The 24,801-nt window shown below is 45.8% G+C and overlaps 1 protein-coding gene across 4 annotated transcripts in view; it reads left to right on the forward strand.

The window, feature by feature from the left end:
- The window catches only part of Prkch (protein kinase C, eta), a 198,970-nt gene that overhangs the window by 34,418 nt on the left and 139,751 nt on the right, over nt 1-24,801 (forward strand). Inside the window, exons 1-2 of one of the 4 annotated variants that reach the window (XM_087554888.1) lie at nt 1,951-2,146; nt 23,449-23,555. The gene's annotated coding sequence lies outside the window, so the exon portion shown is untranslated. 4 annotated transcript variants of the gene reach the window in all.

Genomic DNA, 24,801 nt, shown 5'->3' on the forward strand with positions numbered 1-24,801 from the left:
CTGAAGTCAAGGCGTCAGGCTGCACTGGGCAGGAGGGTGTTGCTCTCTGCTTTGCTTTGCTCTCCCTCAGTGGCTTTTCACAGATGACTTTGTATTCAACTTTATTAAGAGACTTAAGCCCTTTTGGTGGCTATAACCGTACATATAATCCCAGTCATCGGCCGCTTGTGTTTGTGTTTGCCAGGGCTGTCCCATCTGCTCCGCTTTCTCCTAGACCGCGCTCTGTTAGTCAGGGCCTCTGCCTGGCTTTGTAGCCTGGGTCCAGCAACGGCTGATTACCATGGGTGTATCTGAAAAGGTTTCTGAAGCTCTTCAGACTTGCAATGCACCACCATCCCTCTCAGCCCGGCCTTACCCGCTGTGTTCACGCTGCATTGGAATCAGAAGTGGATCTGAATTGTGCCTCTCACCTCATCGGATGTTTTGATCTTGAGCAAGTCGTTCCTTTTCCAAGCTTCAGTGTCTTACATTAAAAAATAATTAAAATTTATTATTAGTGGCTTCTGTGTGATATTTGTATTGGAGGATATAAGTTCGTGTGTGGGATTGTATGTGTGTTGTGACATGCGTGTATGTCAGAGGACAAATACATGAAGAAGATTCTTTCCTTCCATTTTGATGTGGGTTCAGAAATCAAACTCTCAGGTCAGTGGGCAAGTGCCTTTACCCACTGGGGCCTGTCCTCAGCTTCTTTTTGAATTAATGATAACAATGTCTACCTCACAAGAGGTAGCCATAAAGTATTCTCACAGTGCAGAGTGAGAGTGTAATGCACGTGAGTGGCTTCTGGCTGTGTTCTTCCACAGTTAGCCCCACTCCAGGAGTCATCAAAGCTAATAATCTGGGAATCATCTCGAATGCCTGTTTTCTTTAGCTCCCACATCCATCCGGTCACCCGGGCTAGCAGATTCTAATTACTGTTTATCTCCTAGATCTGGAAACTTCTGAGGTCTCCCTTCTCTGGCTTCCCATTGCAGGAGCCTGTGTGCTGGCCTTTATGACTGAGCTCTGCGATGAAGCCAGTCTCCTTCTCCTCGCCCCTGCAGTTCTGCCCCCAGTATGCTGTTAGGTAGCTACTCCCCACTTGCTGAAGACCAGGCTCCTTGACTGGGGGCCATCTGAGCCTCTCTTCTTACCACTCCCTGACTCCAGATTTGTACTTGAGCAACACTTCCTGCATTTCCCATCGGCTTTCCGGCCTGCTCCCCACCTTCCTGAGCCACAGGGCTTGGAATGCCCCTTGCTGCTTTCACATAGGAATCCCTCATTCTGAGCTCTCAGTTCAAATGCTACCTCTACCCTCTGGGAGAGGTCAGATCACCTCCTGTGGCTCATGCCTTCTGGGCTCAGCAAGACTCACCACCTTGGTTCATTATGTGCTTATATGTCTCCCCCCAACATTTCAATCCAAAAAGACAGGAAGTGAGTGAGTTCCTTAACTTAATATGTCCAGCCTCACGACTGACGTGCAGTAGGCACCAATGAAATGTTTGGTGAATGGATTACTACTGAGTTCAACAATGAGCAAACCACTGGGTGACATTGATTTTTGAGGCAGGGCTGGAGGTTTGAGCTGTGCCCAGGGCATCCATAACTGAATCGACACTCCAATATCCCTTTTATTGCCTCCTCAATCCTAAGGCCTGGCCCTGAGATGGTCAATTCGGTGATGTCAGCCTGACCCTGAGAATTATTCATAAGCAAAATAAAATATTTCATATTGTAGGCTTACTTTTTATTTATTTTTTTTCCTTTAGGACACTATTTTAGAACCTCTGGCAATGTTAGCACATTCTGTTTGTATAGAAATTCCATGATAGGTCCTACAGATGAATTTTTTCTAACGAGTGTTAAACTGTGGTGGAACCCCGTTCCCAGAACTTACATGAGATGTGAAGTAGATTGATTTATGTGAAAGACTGTCAGGATCTAATTTTCTATTTTTAAAAGGTAAAGGAACAAACCCCCAAATGCGGTCAAATTTTGAAGCTACATGGCTCAGTATCGTGACCACGTACAGCTATTTCAGTTTGAATTGGACTAAAATGAAGCAGAATGAAGCGCTCAGTCCCTCCGCATTGCCAGCCCATCACAAGGCCTCCGCAATGGCTCATGGGTAGCGGGAGAACAAATGGATGTTTCAGAGGTAAACCTTCCCTTCAGTGCAGAGGGTTCAGTTAGCGTCAGCTTAGGATTGGAGAACCCTGATAGGTAATTCTGCAACCACCTTACCCTAGAGGGAGTTTTTCAGAGTCATGGCATAAGAATTCTTCTTGGGAACACCACACAGCTACTAACTCATTTTACGTAGAGTACAGCATTGTATCCCTGTGTCTTGTGAGCATGTTTGGGGACCCTGATGTTTAGAGAGTAACGAACATGGCATTTATCGTGTAGCATTGTCTGCCTGGAAGCCACTTTCTTATACAACTCAGAGGGGAAAGAGAGGAGAGGAACGCAAGTCTAGCAAATGGAATTGCTTGTCTCTGTTTTACATTATCATAAAAAATCTTAGAGGCTAAAATGATGCCTGGAACTGAACAGTTAAAAAATCCATGCGTGTCTTCTTTGGACGAAATGGTTTGTATTGTTGAAACACTTCTTTACAAATCAACTTCAAAAGAAAGGCAAAAGTTTCAACTTCCTTTCCTGCCTTATGTGGCCTCCAGGGCTTGAGGATCAAGAAGCAAGCTAAGGCTTACAGCAACTGGAACCAGGAAGTTCTTGCTGTAGCAATTGAACAGCATCTTGGACATGCCATAATCCTTCATTATAGGCAGCCATTTTTTTCCACTCCAAGTATCTTGGGTACCAGTGCCTGAGAGGGACAGGAGGGATTGGAACATTGAGCATAAGAATGGCAGACCCATCCATCCAACTCAGCGCTCTCTCTCTCTCTCTCTCTCTCTCTCTCTCTTTCACACACACACACACACACACACACACACACACACACACACACAGGCATTCATGCACACTCACACGCATACACAGGAAGAGATTCACCTATATCGTTGCCTTAGGAAAAAGGGAAGAGGCCAAGGTTAATGAGGAATCTAGGGCACTAAAAGGGTTTATTTAAAACAATGATTTATTTGTGTATGTGTGTGCATGTGTCTGTGTGTGCACACACACTCATGTGCACACTGACTTGCGTGGCGTGTGTTCCTGGTGGATCTGTGGAGGTCAGAGGTCAGCTTTCAGGAGTTAGTTCAGGCTGGCTCTTGCCTGCTCGCTGCTTGTACCAAATACTCCAGGAGAGCTGCACGTCTCTGTCTCTGCCTTCTGCTTTGCCATGGGTGCTGGGATTATAGATGCCACTGTCACATCCGGCTCTGTCCTTGTGTTCCTGGGATTAAACTCAGGGTCCGGCTTGTGTCAGACGTGCTTTCACGCATGAAGCCATCTCGCCAGTCCCTCGGAGGATTGCTCGAAAGACAAGACCTTTGATTATTTGAATGTTTGTGCTGTTTTGGTAACCTCGGCCACTGAATTCATCCGTGCCCGTGAGAAATCACAGTCAAAACACAATGCGTGGTTTGTGTTGCGCATGCCTATCACTACGTATTTGTGCATGGCATGTTTCACATGGTCCCACCACAGAGGAGGTGGAAAGTCAGGCATTTCTCTCTCTAATCACCTTGCAACCATCATACCAAGAAAAAACGAGGTTCCTTTTCGTTGAATGCCCGTGCCACTTGGGCCATTGTAATGGAGGACACGAGTTTTGTCAGAGCTCCACAATCTGCTGAGAGCCGTCTTCCATCGGATACTTGGTTAATCCCTGAGCGAGGGGATGAGTGAGGAGTAGCATCCGTCTCAGGGAAGCAGGTCACCCAGAATGAGAAACCTCTGCACAGGCGATGCCAGTGTCACCTTAGTGTGAGAGTGGCTTTAAGGGACATCGCCAAGACAGAGCCCTTGTCCCTTGTGAAGAGAAGAGCATCCAGAACAAAGCTGCCTGAAGGAGCCACTTGCTGGGGTGTTGGGTGATGAGTACGGCTGGTCCTGATCAGGAGTGAAGCGATCCACTCATACCCTGCCATTTCCCCCTCTAGTGCCCACCCTGTCCCGGGCCAGCAGTGGTCCCATTTTGCCTTCTTGATTTCTATGGTTACTCCAGGATATATGCTCACATCTGTAGGAGCCTCCGACAAGGAAGAACAGGAGACCTTTGTCTTCCAGAGTCTGGGTTACGTCACTTAACATGACCTTTCCTAGTTCCATCCATTTACCTGCAGAAGCTCATGGCTTCATTTACTTGAACAGCTGAAGGGTATTCTGTAGTGCACACACATGTCCCAGCTTTTCGATATCCGGTCATCAGTGAGAGGACGTTTCGTTAGTTTGTTCCCCTTTCCTAGGTCTTGTGAGGAGAGCAACAGCGAGTGTGGCTGAGCAAGTATCTGGACTGGAGCCACATCCTTGGGGGTGTGGGCCAAGGAATGCTGCCGCTGGCTGGTCCGGTGGGTTTGTTTTTTAGCTTTTTGAGGATTCTCCACGCTGATTTCCATAGTGGCTGCACCAGCTTGGGATCCCTCCACAGTGACTGAGGGTACCTCAGCCCCCATCCTCCAGCATTTGATAGTTGGTTGTTCCGTTGATCTGTGTCATTCCGACTGAGGCATGATGAAATATCAGAGCTTGTTTTGATTTGCATTTCTCTAAATGCTAGGGATGGTGGGTTTTTAAAAGCTACTTTGTCACCATTTTTGTTTCTTCTCTGTTTGGATCACAGGCCCATTATGGGGGAAATGGGGGGGGGAGTTATAATTAGTGAGAACAGAGGGAGATAAATACAGAATAGGGAGAAATTGTAAAACAGTGATAAGGGTGTCCAAAAAAAAAAAAAAACCCCACAAGGAAGCATACTATTAACTACCTAAAAATATCTTTAGTACATATAAGTCGATGTATACATTTGCATAGAGAGTTTAAGTGAAAATTCCCCATCTGAGCTGACAGTGCTGTCCCACTGTCGTGGAATCCTGCCTTTTTTTTTTAAATTTAAAACAGGGTCTCACTTCGTAGCTTTGTCTGACTGGCCTGGAGCTTGCTATATAAACCAGGCTGGCCTCAAACACACAGAGATCCATCTGCCACTGCCCCTGAACTACGAGGATTAAAAGCATGAATGTGCCACCAAGAGAAGCCCTTCTTTGAGTTGTTTTTAGGGTTGTCCAAGAGCCTTTCAAAACACAGGCTATTGCTTTTGCCCTGGTTCTCCCCCTAGAAGAGGAAAGTGAGTCTCAATTGGTCTGGATGCCATGCATTTCAGACACAGGGCCAGAGGACCTGAACTGGATGCGACCGGAAAGCCTCCTCCACGAGGACTAGCTTTAATGGTACCAGAAGGTGCCATGTAGGCTTCCAAAGAAGGGAAGCAACCAGTGCTCGGCTAAAATGTCACCACAATAATGACCGGCATGGCATGATAACCTTAAGAGGGTGCAGGAGGTAACCAAGAGCTACCTAATCAAACTTAAGGCGCACTCAACAAGAAGGAAATCAGGCCTGGGACTGATACCTAGCCAACTACTCCTGTGAGGGTTGGTAAAGTCTTGGGTCTTGGGGGGAAACTACCACTGTTCCTTTACTCGCCAGCACAGTCTCTAACGGCTTTCTAAATACTTTAACCTTCTGCCCACAGAGAAGTGTGCTTCTTACCCTTGTCAAGGACGCTTACCTCTGCAACAGAGACCATTACAGAAAACCACAGCCAATGGAAATGCAGAATTGTGGAGCCAAGTCCCACTGGATAACACAACTCCTGCACCTAAGGCTCGGGTAGAAAGTCTTACAGGCAGGAAGACAGAGGAATAGGAAGTTAAAGAAGCAGCACGCAAGCCCCACACCATGTAGGGATCATTCAGGGTTTAAGCAAGCAGGCATAACAGGGCCAAAAGACACATGCCAGGGGTGAGTGGGCAGGGCTCCTCTGTGGCCGTTGGCAGCACAGGAAGGTGGTAATGTCTGAGGGATAGAAGCAGTAAAGAGGAGAGTAACAGAGAGACGAAAGCTTGGGCACCACCACACCCTCGTTCTGCACCTCCCGCCTTGCCTTTTTGCCTCAATTTCCCAACCAATAGAAGGTGGTCTGTGTTACCACCTGTCTGTCAGCGATGGAACTGATTGAAAAGCTCTTTGCAAATGAGGTCTGGCCCTCCCGACCTGTGGGAGTAGCAGTTCCACACTTTGAAGGTGTGTGGAGTTTTAGTTTAATAAGGTTTTATTTCTGTCCTTCAGGTTTACCAAGTGTGAAAACAACCACTTGGACACACATTAGCGACCCCACCCCAGCCTTTCCTAATGAGAGCTGAAGAAACTTTAAATTAGGAAGATCACTTCCATGGCTTTGTGTCCTTTTGTATTTCTTTATTTTGTTCACAAGATCACAGAGAGTAAGGAACCACCACAGAAAGAAAATCCAGACTTTTGAGGAAAGTATTCCGTGACTCTGCCTGTTGACCCAGGCTTCCTTCAGAGAGGTCAGTGGGAATAAATTGTAGGTTGACTGATGACCACTCTGGGGGAAGCCCAGGTTGGCATCAGGTAACTTTGGAAGTAATAGGTCAGAGTTCATTGTTTCCCCGATATGAGGAAACAGGAGGTAGTCATTGCAGCCTTCCATTAATTGCTTTGAGAATATGAATGGTGTTCATTAGGCAAGGTTGCTTGTATCCAGATTTGGTAATTAATGCAAATCCTTATGCATGCAAAGCCTTTCACCATACCATGCTTCATCGGGCTTGCGTACCCGTGTGTGTGTGTGTGTGTGTGTGTGTGTGTGTGTGTGTGTGTGTGTGAGAGAGAGAAGGTGTGAGAGTGTGTGTGTGAGTGTGAGTGTGTGAGAGAATGTGTGTGTGAGTGTGTGTCTGTGTGTGAGTGTGTGAGTGTATGTGAGTTTGTGTGTGAGTGTGTGTGTGAGTGTGTGTGTGCGCATGTGTGTATATGAGTATATGAGTGTGTGTGTGTGTGAGAGAGAGAGTGTGTGTGTGTGTGTGTATGTGTGTGTACGTGTATACGTGTGTACTTGCCTCAGGTGCCAAAGGTTCTAAGGTTCTTGTGGTTCCTACAGCTCTTTAATGCTGACAGAAATTAGACTAGAGGATCTTAGGTCTCCCCAGCCTTGAACCTGCTGAGAATTCCTGTCAGGACCCTTGCTCCTGCCATCTTCTCTGCTGGAAGATAGCAGTAAGGTACTTCACTGTGGTGCGGGATGTGTGGAAACAATGTTTTTTAACAGTAAAGAACCTTGCTTTCTTGAATGTGTCCACTTTCCTATGGGTCCCATCCCTCTGGAACAGGGAGGGCCTTCCCCTTTCAGTGCTGGCTAGAGCTTAAGGGATGGCAGAAGGGGCTGGAGAGATGGCTGGGCAGTATTTGCTCTTCCAGAGGTCCTGAGTTCAAATCCCAGCAACCACATGGTAGCTCACAACCATCTGTAATGGGATCCAATGCCCTCTTCTGGTGTGTCTGAAGACAGCTACAGTGTGTGTATGTGGGTACACGTGCGTGTGTGCACACACACACACATCTTTTAAGAGAAGAGTTTTAAAGAGAGACAACAGAAGATATGGCAGTAAGAGGAGAGAGACAGAAAGGTGAAGGCAGTGTGGATTGTATCTGTGGAGAAGAATAGAATCAGCCAGTAGCTAATGCTCAAAGGACCTATGTCCTATACCCAGTCTAAACTGTCCAGATGACAGTGTCTTCAAGTGACATGAGATCCAAAATATCAGTAGGAGATGCTGCTGCCCCAGAGAGGCCGAGACCCCATGCATTAGAGGTTAGCTGTGGTGTAACAACCACTGATGTTCACCATGGGTGAGGTCTCATGGGTGAGATCACAGTGCAAGGGGCACACCCAGCTTGGTTCTGCTCTCCTCCACAGATTTCCCTATTTTCGGCACCCAGCATGGTGCCGGTACATAATGGCGTCTGATAAGTGTTTATTGGATGAATATCGGGATGAATGAGTGTTGATGCCAAGTCCTTAACTCTGGCCTAGTTGAAGGGCCTATGACCGGGAATCATTTTAGAAAGACTATGACTTCTAGATGATGTATACCCTGCTTGTAACTTTCTTATAATGACAATAAATACTGTCTTCCCGGATAGACAATGGGCCCTTGGCCTGGGATGCTTAGAAGAGCTTCCGTGTGTGTGTGTGTGTGTGTGTGTGTGTGTGTGTGTGTGTGTGTGTGTGTGTATCTTTTGAAATGGTATGTGAAGTCCGGATTGCCTAGGAAGAAAAGTCAGATGAAAATATTACATTGGTTGGGCTCAGTCCTTCCATGCTGCCTGGGGCTACTGAGCAGGACAGCGATCTCTAAGGCAATTTCCGGTGCAGATTTCGGACCCTGGCAGCCCACCCCTAGCCTTTCCTTACTCATTACCAGTGTTTCCTCTAGAGAGACACACAGGATCCTAAGCTGGTCTGGCCTTTGAGCCTGTGTGTTCTCGGCAAGCGAGGCCTGCTCTGTGGTGTCTGTGGGATCCTGTCTCATGCCCGACATGGGCACACTTCTCCCGGCTGAACTGTAAGAAAAGTGAGGGAGGTCAGAGCTGCCTGCACTTTACTGTGGTTCGGCAGACTCTGACGCTTAAGGTTAGAGGAACAACTAGGCCAAGGGTCAGAGGGCTTAGGGAGATGAGTCCTCTGGTACCTATACTCTCCTGTGGGTGTTTCTCTTCCGTAAAGCTGGGCTGCTGCTAATTACATCCTCTTACTGGACTGTGGAGCTAAAACTGCAAAGCTCCTGTGGAAGGCTTTGTGCAGATTTTTATCATTTTTTCTTTTTTTTAAATTTAAGACAGGAAGATGTCTGATTATCACTGGTAATTTTCCTTCAACAAAAACAAATTCATGGAAATGTTTTTACAGTTTTTGAAAAATGACATTCTGTATTCGTCTGTAGGCACTTGCTGTCCAAGTAGTGGCACGTATTTACCCATTATCCTGGAAATGTTCCGAAGCAGGTCTGATATGTGACCTTGGGAGACATGGATCACACAGCCTGCCTCTTTCTTTACTCGCCCCAGCTGTCTGCTGGACCCCAAGTTTTCAGGCTTGGTAGATCAGCTTTGCCCTCATTGTACCCTGGGGAACACCCCTGGGCTGGAGTGTTGGGGTGTTTCTGAACAGGTGTGTAAGGTACAAGGTGTGTGAAGACACAGCAAGGCAGGGATCTTCAGACACAGGCAGCCGCCATGACTGTCACCTGCAGGGTCTGTTACACAGTGGGTGGGTTGCAGGAGGTGACGATGCTGCTGGCCTTGAAAGCGTACATTGAGAACCACCACACTAGAAACACCTTCCTTGACTGAAAGGGCCCTGGAAATATTTCTTCTGAGAAACGGGTGTGGTGTCGTCATGATTGACATAAATTATGTTACTAACTCCAGTCCCCTCCCCCTTTACTTCAGAACTCAGAAATCACATCTGTGGCTCGATTTTTAACTTACACTGTGTGTGTTTTAACATGTTCTCCTGTTTCATTTCCCCCATTCTGATTTCCACACGTTTATTATAATTTTATTACGTATACTCCTGGATGTTGAGTCTGTTTTGTGGAATTTAGTAACTAATAATAAATACTACTTCAGACAGTGTTCGTTTCCAGAGCATTTGGGTTTTACATTAACACTAAACCCTTGAATGTTTTGGACTGTTGGATTAACTATGGGCAACAGTTTCCTCAGAAGTAAGATTATTAATAGCAAGCAGTTAGTGAAAGAATGGAAAAGGAAAAACTGTGAAGAGAGATAAACCTCTTAGAGGCATAGAACTTATTTTGAAAAGTCACATAGATATATGATCTACATGCAGAAAAGCATATTTCTCCATATATATATATATATATATATATATATATATATATATATATATATACTTGAAATACTGGTGTGCTCAAATTTTTGTACAGAATTATCTCCAGGCTATATGTTTCAAGGTATGTCTGGAGCATAAATGAAATTTATGTTTAGACTTGGGTCCCTGACCCAAAACATCTCATTAAGTGTATGCAGATATCCCAATTTCTAAAAAACCCTGCTGGCATTTAAGAGTACTCTTGTCCTCAGCCTTTCTGAGTGGCGATATATCTGACCTCATATTTTGCTGAACAGACAGCCCTATATGTACCAGGGACCATCTTTGGCTGTTGATGGCAAAGGGAGGGAGGGGGCGGTAGTAACATGAAGAAACTAGCCACAGTGCTTGCCAAACCCGGCAGGCATGGGAGTCACCTGAGGAGTTTGTTAACTGAGATGCTGGTTTCTGAGGCTTGATGTGTGTGGGGGCCGAGATGAGGTGAGGGGTGTGTGTTGGGGGGTCCTCATCCTTACTCTCTCCCAGGAGGATCTGGCCCTTGGCAGCTGTGCTGGCAAAGTTTGGGCCATCCTTAATCCTAAGCACTGGGGACAAGAATAAAAGGCTGGGGCTGTGTTAGAAACTTTCTTGTTCAGCTTTTTCCACCGAGTTTGCAGAAATCAAATAGTGTGATGTGCGTGGTGTCATCCATACTACTCAGCCTTAGCTGCAAAAAGTTACTCATGGTGTTAGATATTCCTTGGCAGTTCGTAGCTGAGCTTTTGACTCCCATATCCCTCGGCCCCACCCCCACCCCCGCCCGCCCTGCTTCGCTCCTCCCTTCCCCCACCTCCCCTCCGTCTCGCGTCTTGCCCTTTCTTCTGTTTCAGCTTAGGGAGGGTACTTCACCAGTCTTATCTGAGAATAATTCTCAGAAAGAAGTTTATTTTGAAAAATGTGTTGGGCTCTCCCTGAGGCCGTCTCTCCTCAGGACTGAGAAGTAGTTCCGGTGACCTTTGCACCTTTGCCTGGGATGCTGACACCTGGGCAGCTGTGGGAAGTTGGGCAGGCATGTGAGCTGTGCGCCCTGTACAGCCTGGGAGGGTCCCGCTTCCCTTTGCATTCCTGTCTCTGGCTTTCTTTTCACACACCTGGTGATGCAGTCAGATCCAATGTGTAGTAATTGATAAGTAACTGAGAGTTATGTCCCTCTGAGATTTACTTGGGTGTAGAACTCCATGGGGGCAGTTTTCCTTGAGTCACATTTCTCGCATAAATGTGCATTTTTAGAATAGATTTGCAATTACAGAGCAGTTGGGAAGGTCACACAGAATTCCACATCCTTGCACTGGTTCATCAAGGACTAGCGTCTTCTGTGGTGTGCTCCACAGTCTGTGGACCATTAATGGCTCTTGCACTAAGTAAACTCCATAGTTTCTCCACTTTCTTACATTTTTACTTTAATGTCTTATTTCTGTGTCAGAATCCCCCTAGGATACTGCAGCTTCTCAGACTTTCCTTGGTTTGGGTGTGCTTCCCAACTTAGGAAATACTAGCCAGGCATTTTGTACAATGACCTGATTTGGTTTGTCTGGTGTTTCTTTTGGACAGATCTGATGGCATCACAATGTGCTAATTAATGTATTGCCCTGTACATACACAACACACACATATGGTGAATGTACACAGGTCGCAACTGATGGGAGTCTTGCTCCCCTGACTGAGGTGATGTTTGTCAGGCATTTCTTACAGTTATCCCCCTCCCTGCCCCCCATCTATAGTGTAGTCTTTGAAAGGAAGTCACCATACTCAGCCCACACTTATGCTGTGGAAATTATGCTTCACTTCCTTGAGGGGGTGTTTAGAAATAAGTTATTTAGAATTCTAATCTTGTTTCCTTATTTATACACTCTGCATTTGTGTGTGTGTGTGTGTGTGTGTGTGTGTGTGTGTGTGTGTGTACATGCATGTGGAACTTAGAGATTGGTTTAACACGTCTTCCTCAATGCACCTTGTATAATGAGGCAGACCTCTCCTTACACTCCAAGCTCGCCGATTCATATAGTCTACCTGGCTAGCCGGCTCCAGGGAACCCCGTCTGTGGCTCTTGAATGCTGGGATTACAGGTGTGCTTAAAGCCCTCCTGGCATTTTTGTGGGTGCTAAGGATCTGAACTCCTCATGCTTGCCAGGCAAGTGTTTTACCCAGCAAGCCATCTCTCCAGCCCGCATTCAGCCATCTGTATCATTATAGACTGAGTTTTACACTTTGCCGGTGTTGGCCTGGGGGCTTGCCCAGCCAGCTTCCTTAGTGACATGTCCATCATCGCTGTGGGAGTGTTGTTTTTTTAAGCACTTGTTTATTTTCTCTGCTTTCATCTTTATGTGGCGAGGAAGTCAGGTCATCAGATGCTTCAAGTTGACTTATTTTTGCTCCATCATAATCATCCATTTCTTTCATTGGAGAGTGGTATTAGAAATCAGGTTCGGTCTGGGCAGTGGTGGGACACTGCACTTGGGAGGCAGAGGCAGACAGATCTCTATGAGTTCGAGGCCAGCCTAGTGTAGGGTGAGTTCCAGGACAGCTGGGGTTACACAAAGAAACCCTGTTTCAAAACAAATAATAAACAGACAAACCAGAAAGAAAGAAAGAAAGAAAGAAAGAGAGAGAGAGAGAGAGAGAGAGAGAGAGAGAGAGAGAGAGAGAGAGGGGGAGGGAGGGAAGGAGAGGGAGAGAGAGAGAGAGGGAGAGAGGGAGAGAGAGAGAGAGAGAGAGAGGGAGAGAAAGAAAGGGAGAGAAAGAAAGGGAGAAGAAATCAAGTTCAGGATGCTAAGTGTCCTATGGTTATTGAAGGATCCAGCTTGTAAGTTTCCTCAACTAACAGACTAAGGGAAGTGATGTCTCCTAACCCCCGCAAATGTGCTTATCTATTGAGAATTCCTGTGTGTGTCCATCTACATGGATCCGTGCTCAATGTGAGTTCATACAGATGTCTCTGAGTCTAGTGTGGTGCTTCATGGATCCTTCTAGCCTTTGCCCCTTGTCTCTCATTACCCCTCATTCGCTCACTTCTAAAATTGCTAAGAAGTATTTCCCAAGAAAGAACTCACCGGCTATTGTTCAGAACTTGTATTAAGTTCCTCTTGGTTTCACTCTGAGTCTCCACATTGTCCAAAAGTTGCTTAGGCCAGGCTGGCCCTCCTCCCTTGCTTCAGTGATGCTATTCATACATTTTAGTAATTGGTTTTCATTTGGATTCTGCCTTCTGTGTTCTACCCAAGGACTCCTGATGCCCTGATTTAATTATAAAAAAAAATTGTGTGTGTGCATGTGTGTGGTGTATGTGTATGTGTATGTGTATTGTGTGTTGTGTATGTGTGTATGTGGTTTGTGTGTGCATGTGTGTATATGTATGGTGTATATGTGTGTGTGGTGTGTATGTATGTCGGAGGGTTTGTGTGTGCATGTATGTATATATGTATGTGTGGTGTTTATGTGTGTGTGGGGGTGTGTGCATGTATGTATATATGTGTGTGTGGTGTGTGTGTATGTATGTATGTATGTATGTATGTATGTATGTATGTATGTATGTGTGTGTGTGTTATGTCTCTTCCACAGCGCTCACATGGAGGCCAGAGTCATGAGGAGTTGGCTGTCTTGTTCCACATTTATGGAGGTGCTGGGGAATCAAGTCAGGCCATCAGGCTTGTGTAGAAAGCATTTTTACTCACTGACTCCTCTCACAGGCCTTCCCAGATTTAATTTTAATTGACCACACTTCATCTCATGGTGTTGTAAAGTTGTACAGATTTTGACAAGTTTTAGCATTAGCTATATCAATGCAGGTCGAAGTCGATATTAAGAAGTAAATAAATGAGACCGGGAAACTTGATGAAACTTCCTATGTGACAAACATTAGATGACAAGGTTTATTAAAAAGTCACAGACATGTTTGGGTTCCATGACAGGGTGGCAGGGAGGGTAGCAAGGTCTTACAATCTAAACTAGTTCAACCTTCCACCAACCTACTAAGTCACTCACTTGTGGATGGCTGTGCCTCACATCACGGTACACCATTCTGAAGGTGGCTGTAAAGATAAGAGAAAGAATTATGTGTGACACATCTTGTGACCCACGGGAGACACAGAACCCTTCAGACACCTTTCTTTCTCTCGTGCAGGGCCTGCTCTCTCCCATTTTCTCGTGGTCCCAAGCCATTGTTCTTTAAACTGTAAAATCTGTTGTTGGAATCAACTGTTTTGCAGTTTGGTTGTCCTGTCATGACTCTTACAGCTTTCTTCCTTCAGCCTGACTGAGTTTTAAGTTTCAAGCCTCATTTCTCTCTCTCTGCCAAGCATTTCTGCTGGAGCATCCTCCTAATACAGACAGAATATTTGAAAAACCAGAGTCACCCCAAACTAGCTCCCCTTCTAGAATCCTCCAGGTAAACCTTTTAACCCTTCAGATGCTGGAGCCCTTTCAAGCCTCCTGCCCTCTGCCATCCAGTTCTCTCTTGGCTTTCCTTTCAGCACACTCTGGTCTCCTACAGTCCCATCTGTGCCCTCCTCCCCGCCCCCTGCCCTAGGCTCACCCTCTAAACTATTGCTTACATATTCTTGCTAATTTTTTTTTAAAACTGACTTTTCAGCTCTTAACCTGGTGTCAGAAACCTTTAACCCAACACTTCTAAATTTATCTTCTGACATCATTAAACTGCACAGTTTAATATTCCTTGCTGCATAGAGAAACCTCTCCCCCAAGCCCTGCAGGAGCTGAGGTAGGTATGATGAATGAAGTCTACCTTTTGCCTCCACTACCCACGTCTAAGTCCCTTCAAAGTCATCCTCTTTCTTCGCTGTGACACTAGGTGGCTGGCTCCCTCTATTGAACTTTCTCCAAGGTTGCCCAGTACAGACTTTCCCACCTTTTAAGTGGCTTCTCCTCCGGTTCTCTCTTCCTCCTCTCCAGGTCTGTTTTCCCTTCCTTTCCTGTCACCCCTCCTGAGGGGTTTTATGCATGTAAGCAATTACCATTTCCCAAATAGTCACCCAGCCTTATCTTTACTCCACATTTCGCCTTTATTTCTAACTTACCAGTTGTTTCTATTTCAGGAGTTCTGTGTCTAAACTTAGACTCATTTCCTTCCTCCTGAAACCTGCTCTTTCTCTCAGAGCTCCCCTGTGATTAATTGGAACGGAGTTCCCAAAGGGTTGTGTGTTGTTTGTTTGTTTGTTTCTTTCTTTAAATTTTTTTGTTTGTTTTCTTTAAAAGACAGAAGGCAAGTGTTTCTGGCTTTGTGGACCCAACCATCTTTGTCATAACTATGGTCATGTGGTACCGGATGATGGGATACGTCCTGAGAAATATGTGTTGTGCATTTTTGTGGTAGAAGGTCATAAAAGGCAGTTACACAGAGCTAGGTGGTGAGGCTCATCGCTGAGCCTGTCCTGATGCCGTCAGGAGACCTGAGAACAGGCGAGCCGTGTAGCATTGGCAACATGGCATGCTGTCTTACAGCGAGGTTGTTTTGGTAAGTAGGACTGTATTTCCAAATAACGACAAGCGTGCTGTAGAGATCCACAGTCCAGTACTCATCGTCTGTTATCGAGCTTATATATAGGACGTAATTGCAAGTGCGACACTCTCATAATCCTGACAGCACAGTGGGGTTGCTTACCTCAGCGCCGCCACAGACCCATAATTCCACATGCAGAGACCTCACCATCCGTAAGATAGAACTGACTGATAGGAACTCTTAGCTTCAATATTATCTGACAGGGCCACTGTCATAGCTGCAGTCTGTCCCTGGAGAATTGTCCTTGTGGGGTACCTGACTATCATGAGGGCTCTTTCTAGATAATCTGAGACCAACAAAGGCATGACTGTGTTTCAATAAAACTTTACAAAAATAATTGGCAGCACGTTGACATTGGCTCTGGGCTACTGTTTACTGACTTTTTGTCTGGGTCACTCAACCTAAGGCGACATCCCTTTGGCCTTTTTCTTTCTTTGTTCTCATCGGATGGTTTTCATTAATTGGACTATTCCAAAAATCATCCGTATTTCTAGACTATAACATGCTATTCCCTAGTTTAGTAGATAACCTGCTGCTCTGCCCAGTGGTCTCCGTCATTTTATCTGGTGCTGAACCCCTGGTTTCTCCTTGCCCTTCATCCTGAGATGACGTTACCTGGATGCATTTGTCCCGCTGTTTCTGTTTCTTCTCTGTGAATGCTCTCCTACTCTGCTGCACTCGCTCATGTTGGTGCTGTCTTCTCACCACAGGCTGCTGGCTCAGAGCAGTCTCACCTTCCACTCATAATGCAGTCTTTGGGTCTCAGTTTAGGTGCAACTTCTCAGGGAGAGCATTCTGGTGGCCCAGTGCTGTTCTGAGTAGCGCTTGTCACGCAGATGCCACTTGCTCAGTTGTGATCTGTGTGCTGTCATCCCCTCCCTGTCACCCAAGCTTCCAGAGTGGCTTAGGATAGCCCAGTGGATACTCAGTCAACAGAGGCGGTTAAACTCTTTCTTCTAGCCCTGTTCATTCCCCTGGGGCTACCGGCTCAGTCAGTGGCTCAGTCAATTCAGGTCTAGACTTGATCCTTGATCCTGGACATGCCATCACTTTTACCTGGTACATCTGTCTGCTTCTCCCTCCTGGATAGTCTTTCTTCCCAAACTTCCATTCGGATGCAGACTTCCTTCAGGTCAGCCCCTGGAAAAGCTCTTTAATACGTCCCCATCACTACCATTTTCTGCCTACTTTCCACACCGCATCTGTGTCTGAGGGTCGGACACGTAAGGATGATGCTGTGACTTTGTCGATTAAAGCCTCCCAGTACGTCCTGTCACCCCAGAGTCAGGGACAGTCTCTAGCATGCCAGCAGGCCATATTGGTCCTCAGCCCTATTTCTGACCTCACCTGAACAGCCCACATTTAACCATGAGTCACCCCGACCACTGCACCGTTCCTGCCCGCTCTTACCCGGCCACCTTACTCACAGCTGGCAGAATCGCTAGGCGTGGTCCCATCTGTTGTCGGGTTTTCATCTCGTCCTCTAGAAGATCAAAGGGAGTAAAGGTGTCATAAAATAGCCATTGCGAGAGATGCTTGGGTTTGATGCCATTCGTAATGTGCCTCGGATGAAGTCTTCCAAAGATAACACAGGAGTGAGCCATTAACTAGACAGGTGTGTAAAGCACCTTGAAATGCTTAAGAGTTTTCTCTGCACGGTTCGTACTTAGAACTCGCTTGACTTTGCTGGGGGCCTTCACCTTCTTCCTCCATTACAAGTGGATAATGGGACTCAACAGTATAGAGATTCTGGGATTATTCTGGGATTATTCATATCAATTTAAAATACCTCAGGTTAAACTGTCAGAGTGGGCCAGGGCACAGAGGAATACTTATTTCATTGTGATGAAGATACTTCTGTTCTGCAAATGCATCTTAACTAGATTCTTCCTAGTCTAATAGTTCTTCTTTCCTGTAGCAAGTCCCATAAAGCAAAACAAAAAAGAGGTCCAATCCTGACCTCATAAAGGTGGTTAATAAAAGAGGGGTACACTGTGAGTTACTAGCATAGGAGAAGGAAGCATGTGTACAGTCCCTCTTCTACCAGGGTCACAGAGACACCCTTCCCTCTCATCCCATTTGGGAAGGCTCCACCCAGCAGGCAGGAGAAGCGATGGGCTCCTGCAGAAGTGCTCTTTGTAGGGATCTGCAGTTTGGAGAGTGCATCAAGCAAGTGGGGTTCCCCTCTCCCACCTCAGCATCTGCTCTGCAGTGAGCTCTTGGGGTGGCTAACTGGAGCAGAACATCACCCTGACACTCTTTCTGGTTTTAGGAGTAGAGAGGCCGTTCTTATAACTTGGCCCAGTCTCTGGTGCTTCGTCCTAATCAATGACTGTCCAGGTACCGTTACTGGGGATCTCGTGTCAGCTCCACACGTGGCAAGTCCAGGACGCATCCCTCCAGCAGAAAGTTTCAGAGGGAAAAGGGGGCAGACAAGGCAAACACTATGAGCCTACGCACGCCTGTTTTCTCTGTGGTGCTCAGACTCAGTTTTATGAGCTGAAAGCACACAGAGGCCCATGGCTGAAAAGCTACTAGAAAACAACGGCTATAAAAACTCTGACCGGTTTAAAATGGAAGAAAACACACGGTACCTGGACTAACCACGTCTCAGGAATCCCAGCAGGGCTTTTCCTTCTTCCAAGCTCCTGCTCCCGTCCGGAGCCACAGAACAGGGCTGTCAGGTTGACCACACTCGCACTGTTCTTGGCATTGAGGACGCAAGACCCGAGTGGGAAGAGGGTGACAAGCACCTTCAGGTGATGATGACATAAATCTTGCTAGGACTTTCAGGGAGCCGGTGACATGGTGACCTCATGTGCAGGCTGGCGTTGGGTTGAGCAGGCATGTAGACCTGTGGGCACCGTGCTAGAGGAACATGGAGAGAGGCTGGTAAAACAGAAATGGGATCTTCCCAGAACTGCAATCTTGACTGGGCCTTCCACGGTTGTATGACCTCATTAAGAAACCTCACTGTGACTCCATCTTTCCATCTGTTTAATGGGCATGGTGGTGCTTAGCCTGCAGATAGTAAAGGTGAGAGATAATGATGGGCAGGAATTTAGTAGGGGCTCATTGGCGGAGGTCAAGAGGAAGTTGTCCTGTTTTATTACAGAATGCAGGTGCCCATCTCCTTATGGGTCACTGATAGAATTCTGTAGACCTGCACAGTTATCATAAGCTTGATAGCTTCATCTTCGAAGAATGATGATACACACACACACACACACACACACACACACACACACACACACACTTTATCAGGTTCTCAGGTTCCTCTGTCTTTAAGTGCAAGACCCTGGAAAGCAACAGAAAAGGGTAACCTGTAATTTAAGGTGCATGGGCCTTTTTCTCATAGATGTTTCCTGTGCAGCCTACAGGCATCCTACACCTTCTGCTCAATTCAAAGCCGCTTGCCTTTTAACATGCTGCATTCCTCTGCTTACTTCAGGCCGAGATGAATATCGCGGAGATGTCGGTTTCCTGCCTGTGATCAATTCTAATGCCTTTTGTGAAAGGAAATGATTATAGGTTATTATCAGTAAATTAAATGAGTATTTCCCCTGAGTCGTGTGCACAGGCTTTTATTAAAGCCTGCTTAGAATCATGGAACATTAGTGCTGGGCGAAGGGCTCTGAGAAAACACCTCGGGGAGGTGGAGCCAGCGGTCTGCAAAGTGACATCATTGTGACACAGATGTTGGCCGGCATGCTGCTGAGTGTACTTACAAAGCGGTGGGACGGATACCCTAATGTGTGACACACTGTTATTGTTATTAGTGTGTGTATGTGCGTGTGTGTGTGTGCGTGTGTATGTGTGCGCCTGTGCGCGCGTGTGCATGCGCGTGTGATGGCGCACACGTAGAGGTGAGAAGATAGCTTGCAAAAGTTAGTGCTTTCCTTCCACCATGTGGATCCCGGGATCCGATTCCTATGGTTAGGTTTGGTCATGAGCCTTTACCTGCTAGGCCATCTCGCTGGCCCTGTTACTTTATTTATTTTTTTTAAAAACAAAGCTCTGAGTTTTGTCCTGCAATAAAGATTATTATCCTATTTTATAGGTGAGGTCAAGTGGCCTTCCTTTTGATCTCATTACACCCAATTAATCAATATTTGTTGAGTAGATACTTGGTACAAGGAATTTTGCTGAGCTTCTGGGAGAACAGAACAGAGAGTGTAATACAAACAATTTAAGCTTATCTTTGACTAGCTTACTAATAAACACGATTTAGACAGCAATCAAGGTGGAGGAGAGGTCCCAGGCCCAGATTTTAAATATTAAATGCTACATAAGTGTCAGGAGCTCCCTGGATGAACCTGATGACTGATTGCAAGTGCTGAGATACCGATGTATGAAGACTCAGTATTATTCAAGAGTATGAATGGGTGTTAAGATAGCAGTTGAGATCGGATTTTAGGATCAGTGGGATTAGAGTGGATGTCAGGGTCTCTGTGGGAACCCGACAGCTGGTCTTTCCCCTGCCTTTGGGCTGTTCCCTCCTCCACAGGTGTGCCTGGTGGGCCATCTCACTTACAGTCCTACTCTGGGAAATTCTGAGCATTCGGTAAAGGCCCCGTGCTGGGAGGCTTGCTGGGAAGGTGTGAATGGATGGATGATTAGGAGGTTCCCAAGTCTCACACAGGAAAGGTGTGGCTGTGGACTGGATGGAAGGGACTTGAAGAGTAGGTTCACAGGATGGAATTTGCAAGGAGTTTGGGAAGGTTAGTGGGAGGCTATCCAAGGAGAGTGTGATTCTTGACAGCTTGTAGAGGAAGGTGTTTATTCTGAAGGTCCTGGGAAGGTGGGGGATGGGGTGGGGGATGAGAGTGGCACTTTGGAAAGTGTCCTTGGAGAGCAGGTGTACACATTCTATACTTTCTTGGGTGTGTTGGGAATGCTGCTCTCATCTGGGTGACTGGAAACAGGATGCTCTACTGCTGCCGAGGAAGACAGATTCTCAGGCTGTAGTGGCTTCAGGATATTTAGTCTCAGAAGCTACAAGAGGGGATGATTCTGTGCTTTGCTGGAAACTGAGCATAGAATCAGAGCCATTAAAGTTCTCAGAGATCTGGGTGTGGTAGTGCACACTTTTAATCCCAGCACCGAGGAGGCAGAGGCAGGTGGATCTCTGAGTGTAAGGCCAGCCTTGTCTACAAAGTGAGTTCCAGGACAGCCAGGGCTACACCGAGGAACTCTCATCCGAGGTCTGAGAGATCACTTAACTCATAGTGGTGGTTCAAGGTCTGACTGTGTCAGAGTTTCAAAAAGCACCAGACCCCCCATCTCCCCAGCTAGTTCAGTCTGCAGAGTGTTGGTAGGGTCTGGGGGTCTGTGTACTTAATGCTTCTCTCTCTGTCTCTGGCACAGAGATGTTAAATGGCTTGCCTGGAGACACAGACTAGGGGAGATATATCTAGCTCTCGAGCCCAAGAAGTCTCTTCTGGCATTGCTGCCAAACAGATTCAGAGGATAAGTTTGGGTGGAGAGGTGAGGTATTTGAACAACATGCATTTCTGTGGCTACAACCTCATGGGCTTCCCTCTTCTTGATTCTTCAGATTACTATGGAGATACATAATGGGACTCCTTCAGCTGCAAGGCACTGTACCCAAGAGCTGTTGCACACTAGGTACTAAGTCAACCTTCAGTGACTAAAAGTGCTATACAGTAGGTACAGAAAATAAAGAGGTCAGAGGTCAGAGGGTAGAAAGCACACAGATGGACACTTTGTGATCGGTACAAGATAAAAGAAGGATCAGAACAAAGACTCTTTGGAGGGGTCTGTTGGTTAGGGAAAGGATGAAGACATGTTACCTCCCTCAAGTAAGCAACTTATATTGCAACTCAAGTAAGCTGACGTATATTGATGCTTGTTGCGGTAATAATGGGGGTTTCTACCCCACCTTACATCATTTAGTTCCCATATAAAAGCCACAGATCTTTATGTTTATAATACGCCTTAAAGCACTAGACCTGGGCAGATATCAACCCTCTCTGCTATTTTGTCACTTCCCTGTCAGTAACCCCAAGCTATGACTTGCCGTGTTCTACCTGGGCCACTCTTACTCAGCTGGCCAGCCCTCAGGGCCAGTTCTCATGATCCCTATTCCATGTTGTCTTCCTCTCTCTGCTTTCCCTCTCCTCCTCACGGTCCTGCCTCAGACCCCAAGTCCAGGAACTGAAGCCCGGCCTACCTACCTCTCTTCTGCCCAGTTGTACTCTGTAGGCCAACAATTTTATTCAACCAACAATTTTAAATTAAGGAACAAGGTTATGTAGCATCACTTGGTGTAAGTGAGGATTTCCTTATTCCTAGAAGCAACCAGACCTTGGGGGCCAGTATTTAGCATCACAGTGCATTGTAACAGACCAAACCTGAACAGATGCTACTATTATATTCCAAAGTGAAGACGCCGACGACATGGGTCTGAGACTTAAGTCCCCAGAGGGCTAGAGGAACACAGAAGGGGGGATGCTTCAGGACTGTTGTCTGGGCAAAGGTTTTATAGATGACTCAAAATCACAGCCCCAAAAAGTGGAAATTAACAAGCAGGCTTACACCAAACTGAAAAGCCACTGAATTGCCAAGAGAACAGCAGAGCGAAGAGGGTCCCCAGACTAGGAGATGAGTTGTATAAACTGTTCATCCAACAAGGGGTTTGTTCTAGAATTTATAAGAAACCCAAAGAATTTATCTGAATCTAAAAAGGGCCCACGACCTGTATGGGTTTTTTTTTCCAAAGAAAGCTGTGTGAATGGCCAGAATGCAAAGTGGTGCTACAGGGGACGTGAGACCTCATAGACTTCCTTCTTAGTAATTCCTCGGATCCCTGTGGAGGTACAGAGCGGGGCTCCTTCAGCTGCATGACCCCTACCCAAGAGTCTCACTCACAGGAAGGGATTATTATAGCCACAGTCGAACACCACCTCTCTATAGTAAGAATAGTTACGATAAAAAAAAAATCTAGTGAGAGTGTGGAGAAGAGGGAGCTTTCTGTTGTTACACGTTTTCTTAGTCTGAATGTTCTGTATGAATGGAATCATTACAGATGTGTGGTCTTTTGTGATGAGTTTCTTGCTTTCATGATGCACTCTACTACTGACAGCTCATGTCTGGCCTCTGTCAACGGACTTTTAGCCATTTTTACTATTGTCTGAGGATGTCTTTTAAAAAAAAATTAAAAGGACTACATGCCTTTCACACTTCTAATCCTTTAATGTTTACATCCCATTCCTTGATTATGGCCTAGATTCTTTGGTATAGCACACAACCACGAATATTATGTCTTTTTCCAGCTTTCAGTCTTGGCTAGCTCACTATACCAAACACACACAATTTCAACCATCCTTTAAAAATTCTAGTTCATTCTTTTCAACAAATAGTACTGTGGGACCTGAATATGTAGCGTTGGACTCTTTCATCTGAAGTTGTGCAAATACTAATTTACAATGGACCAGACCTAAATGTAAATGATAAAATCATAAAACTCTTAGAAGAATTTCAGTAATGACCTGCACAGCAAGATAGGACCACATTGATACAAAAATACGTGAATGTTATGGGAACAATCAGTCTTTTTTAAAATTGGATTTAGGGCCCTCTTCAAGAAATGGAACTCATATTTGCCATTATCAATGAAGCCAATAATCGATGGCTAGATGGATCATGGACTTTAAGAGAGAACCTACCATTATTATCCTGCTAGATGGACATGGCCATAAAATGACTCCCAGTGATTCGTTGATATAACAATAGATCAGAATTAACCCTCAACAGAGAACTTTATTCCTGCTGTTGATGGCCTATCATAAAATATTATTCATCAGTAGATCAGAGAATGAGAGATGGGAGGGAAAAAGCTATAGGGGAGCTCCAGAAGGTAGACTTCCTGGTGAAGGATGTTGGTTTTTCCTGTGGGCTGCTGGATAAATGACTGGGTAAGGAATGGATGAAAGTGGACACTGAAATGCAAATGTTTCCAGAAAGGCATCCACAGGTTTGGGGGAAAGGTCTGTGTTGTAACACAGGAACTAAATCTGGTACTGCCTCTCATCTTCAGCCGACCTCTTATTAGAGGTGCGTTATCCCCGAAGTTTAACATCTCAGGAAATCGTGGGTCTGGATCTTCCAATGGAATGAAAAGAGGATTGAAGAATAGCAAGATAGGTAAGTAAGTAGGTAGATGATAGATAGATAGATAGATAGATAGATAGATAGATAGATAGATAGACAGACAGACAGACAGATAGATAGATTGTAGATGGACAGGTAGATGTAGATGACAGATGGACAGAGACAAAGAGCAACAGAGAGCACGAGCGAGTGTGTTCTAGGAGAGAGTGGAGAGACCATGAAAGAGGGATGTCCAGCAGCAGTGGTCTGAGGGGCGGTGGGGAAGGAAACTGCCAATAAAGGTTAAATGCTACAAAGAAATCGGCTGCGATGAGCACACTTGCCTTTGGGATAAAAGTGGACCAGCCATGGGACTTGACAGAAGGATGAGATGAGTCTACAAGAGCTATTTCAGTGATGGGGGAAGCATAGCATCAGCTTTTAGGAGATCGCATACACAAGGGATGCATAAGTTAAATTTTTGATTTATTCTCTCTTTATTATTATATGAGTCAGAGTGTTGTATATGAGTGATAGAAAATCCTATTCAATGTGGCTGAATCATGCAAGAGGAGTTTATGAGATTGAATAGTTGAACACTCGAGGCTAGAGCATGACAGGGGCTACAGGTTGAAATGATACCATAAAATCTTGGTCTTTTCTGTCTCTCCACTTCCTCGTCTTCGCCTCATCCTTTAGTTTTGTGTGACATCAGGGGTGCCAGACACTTCAAGTTGACATCCTGGCATGAAGTTAAGCTCAAACTTGAACTAGCAGTGACCGAGAGAGTTCCATTGTGCTGATTGCCAAGATACAGGGACAGTGTCAGTTCGGGGCAGGTGCATTTGTTACATATTGCTGTGTCGTTTACTTGACAGAAGCACCTTAGAAGGAAGGGGTTATTTTGTTTCACAGTTTGGTACAGTCCATCATGCCGGGGAAGGCATGGCATCCACAACTTGAGGCAGCATGTTCCAGTGTATCTGCAGTCATGAGGCAGAAAGTGTTAAACATTCGTTCTCAGCTTGCTTTCTCCCCTTTCTTTGGTCAAGAACATTAGCCAATTGAAAGGTGTTGTCCACATTTATGGCAGCTCTTCCTGCCTCAGTTAACCTAGTCTAGGTATCGTTCCTCACAGATGTGCCCATAGGCTTGTTCTCTTTATTGACTCTCAGTTCCGTTGAATTGATATTGCTAAACATCACAGTCTGTAGGGACTTGTGCTTTGATTAATTAATCCACACATGCAATCCACCCTGTAATTTGGGTGGGGTCCTAGCTGAACCATTTGGACCAAAGA

Source organism: Rattus norvegicus, chromosome 6 (assembly GCF_021556685.1).
Source record: "Rattus norvegicus strain SHRSP/BbbUtx chromosome 6, alternate assembly SHRSP_T2T, whole genome shotgun sequence".
NCBI lineage: Eukaryota > Metazoa > Chordata > Mammalia > Rodentia > Muridae > Rattus > Rattus norvegicus.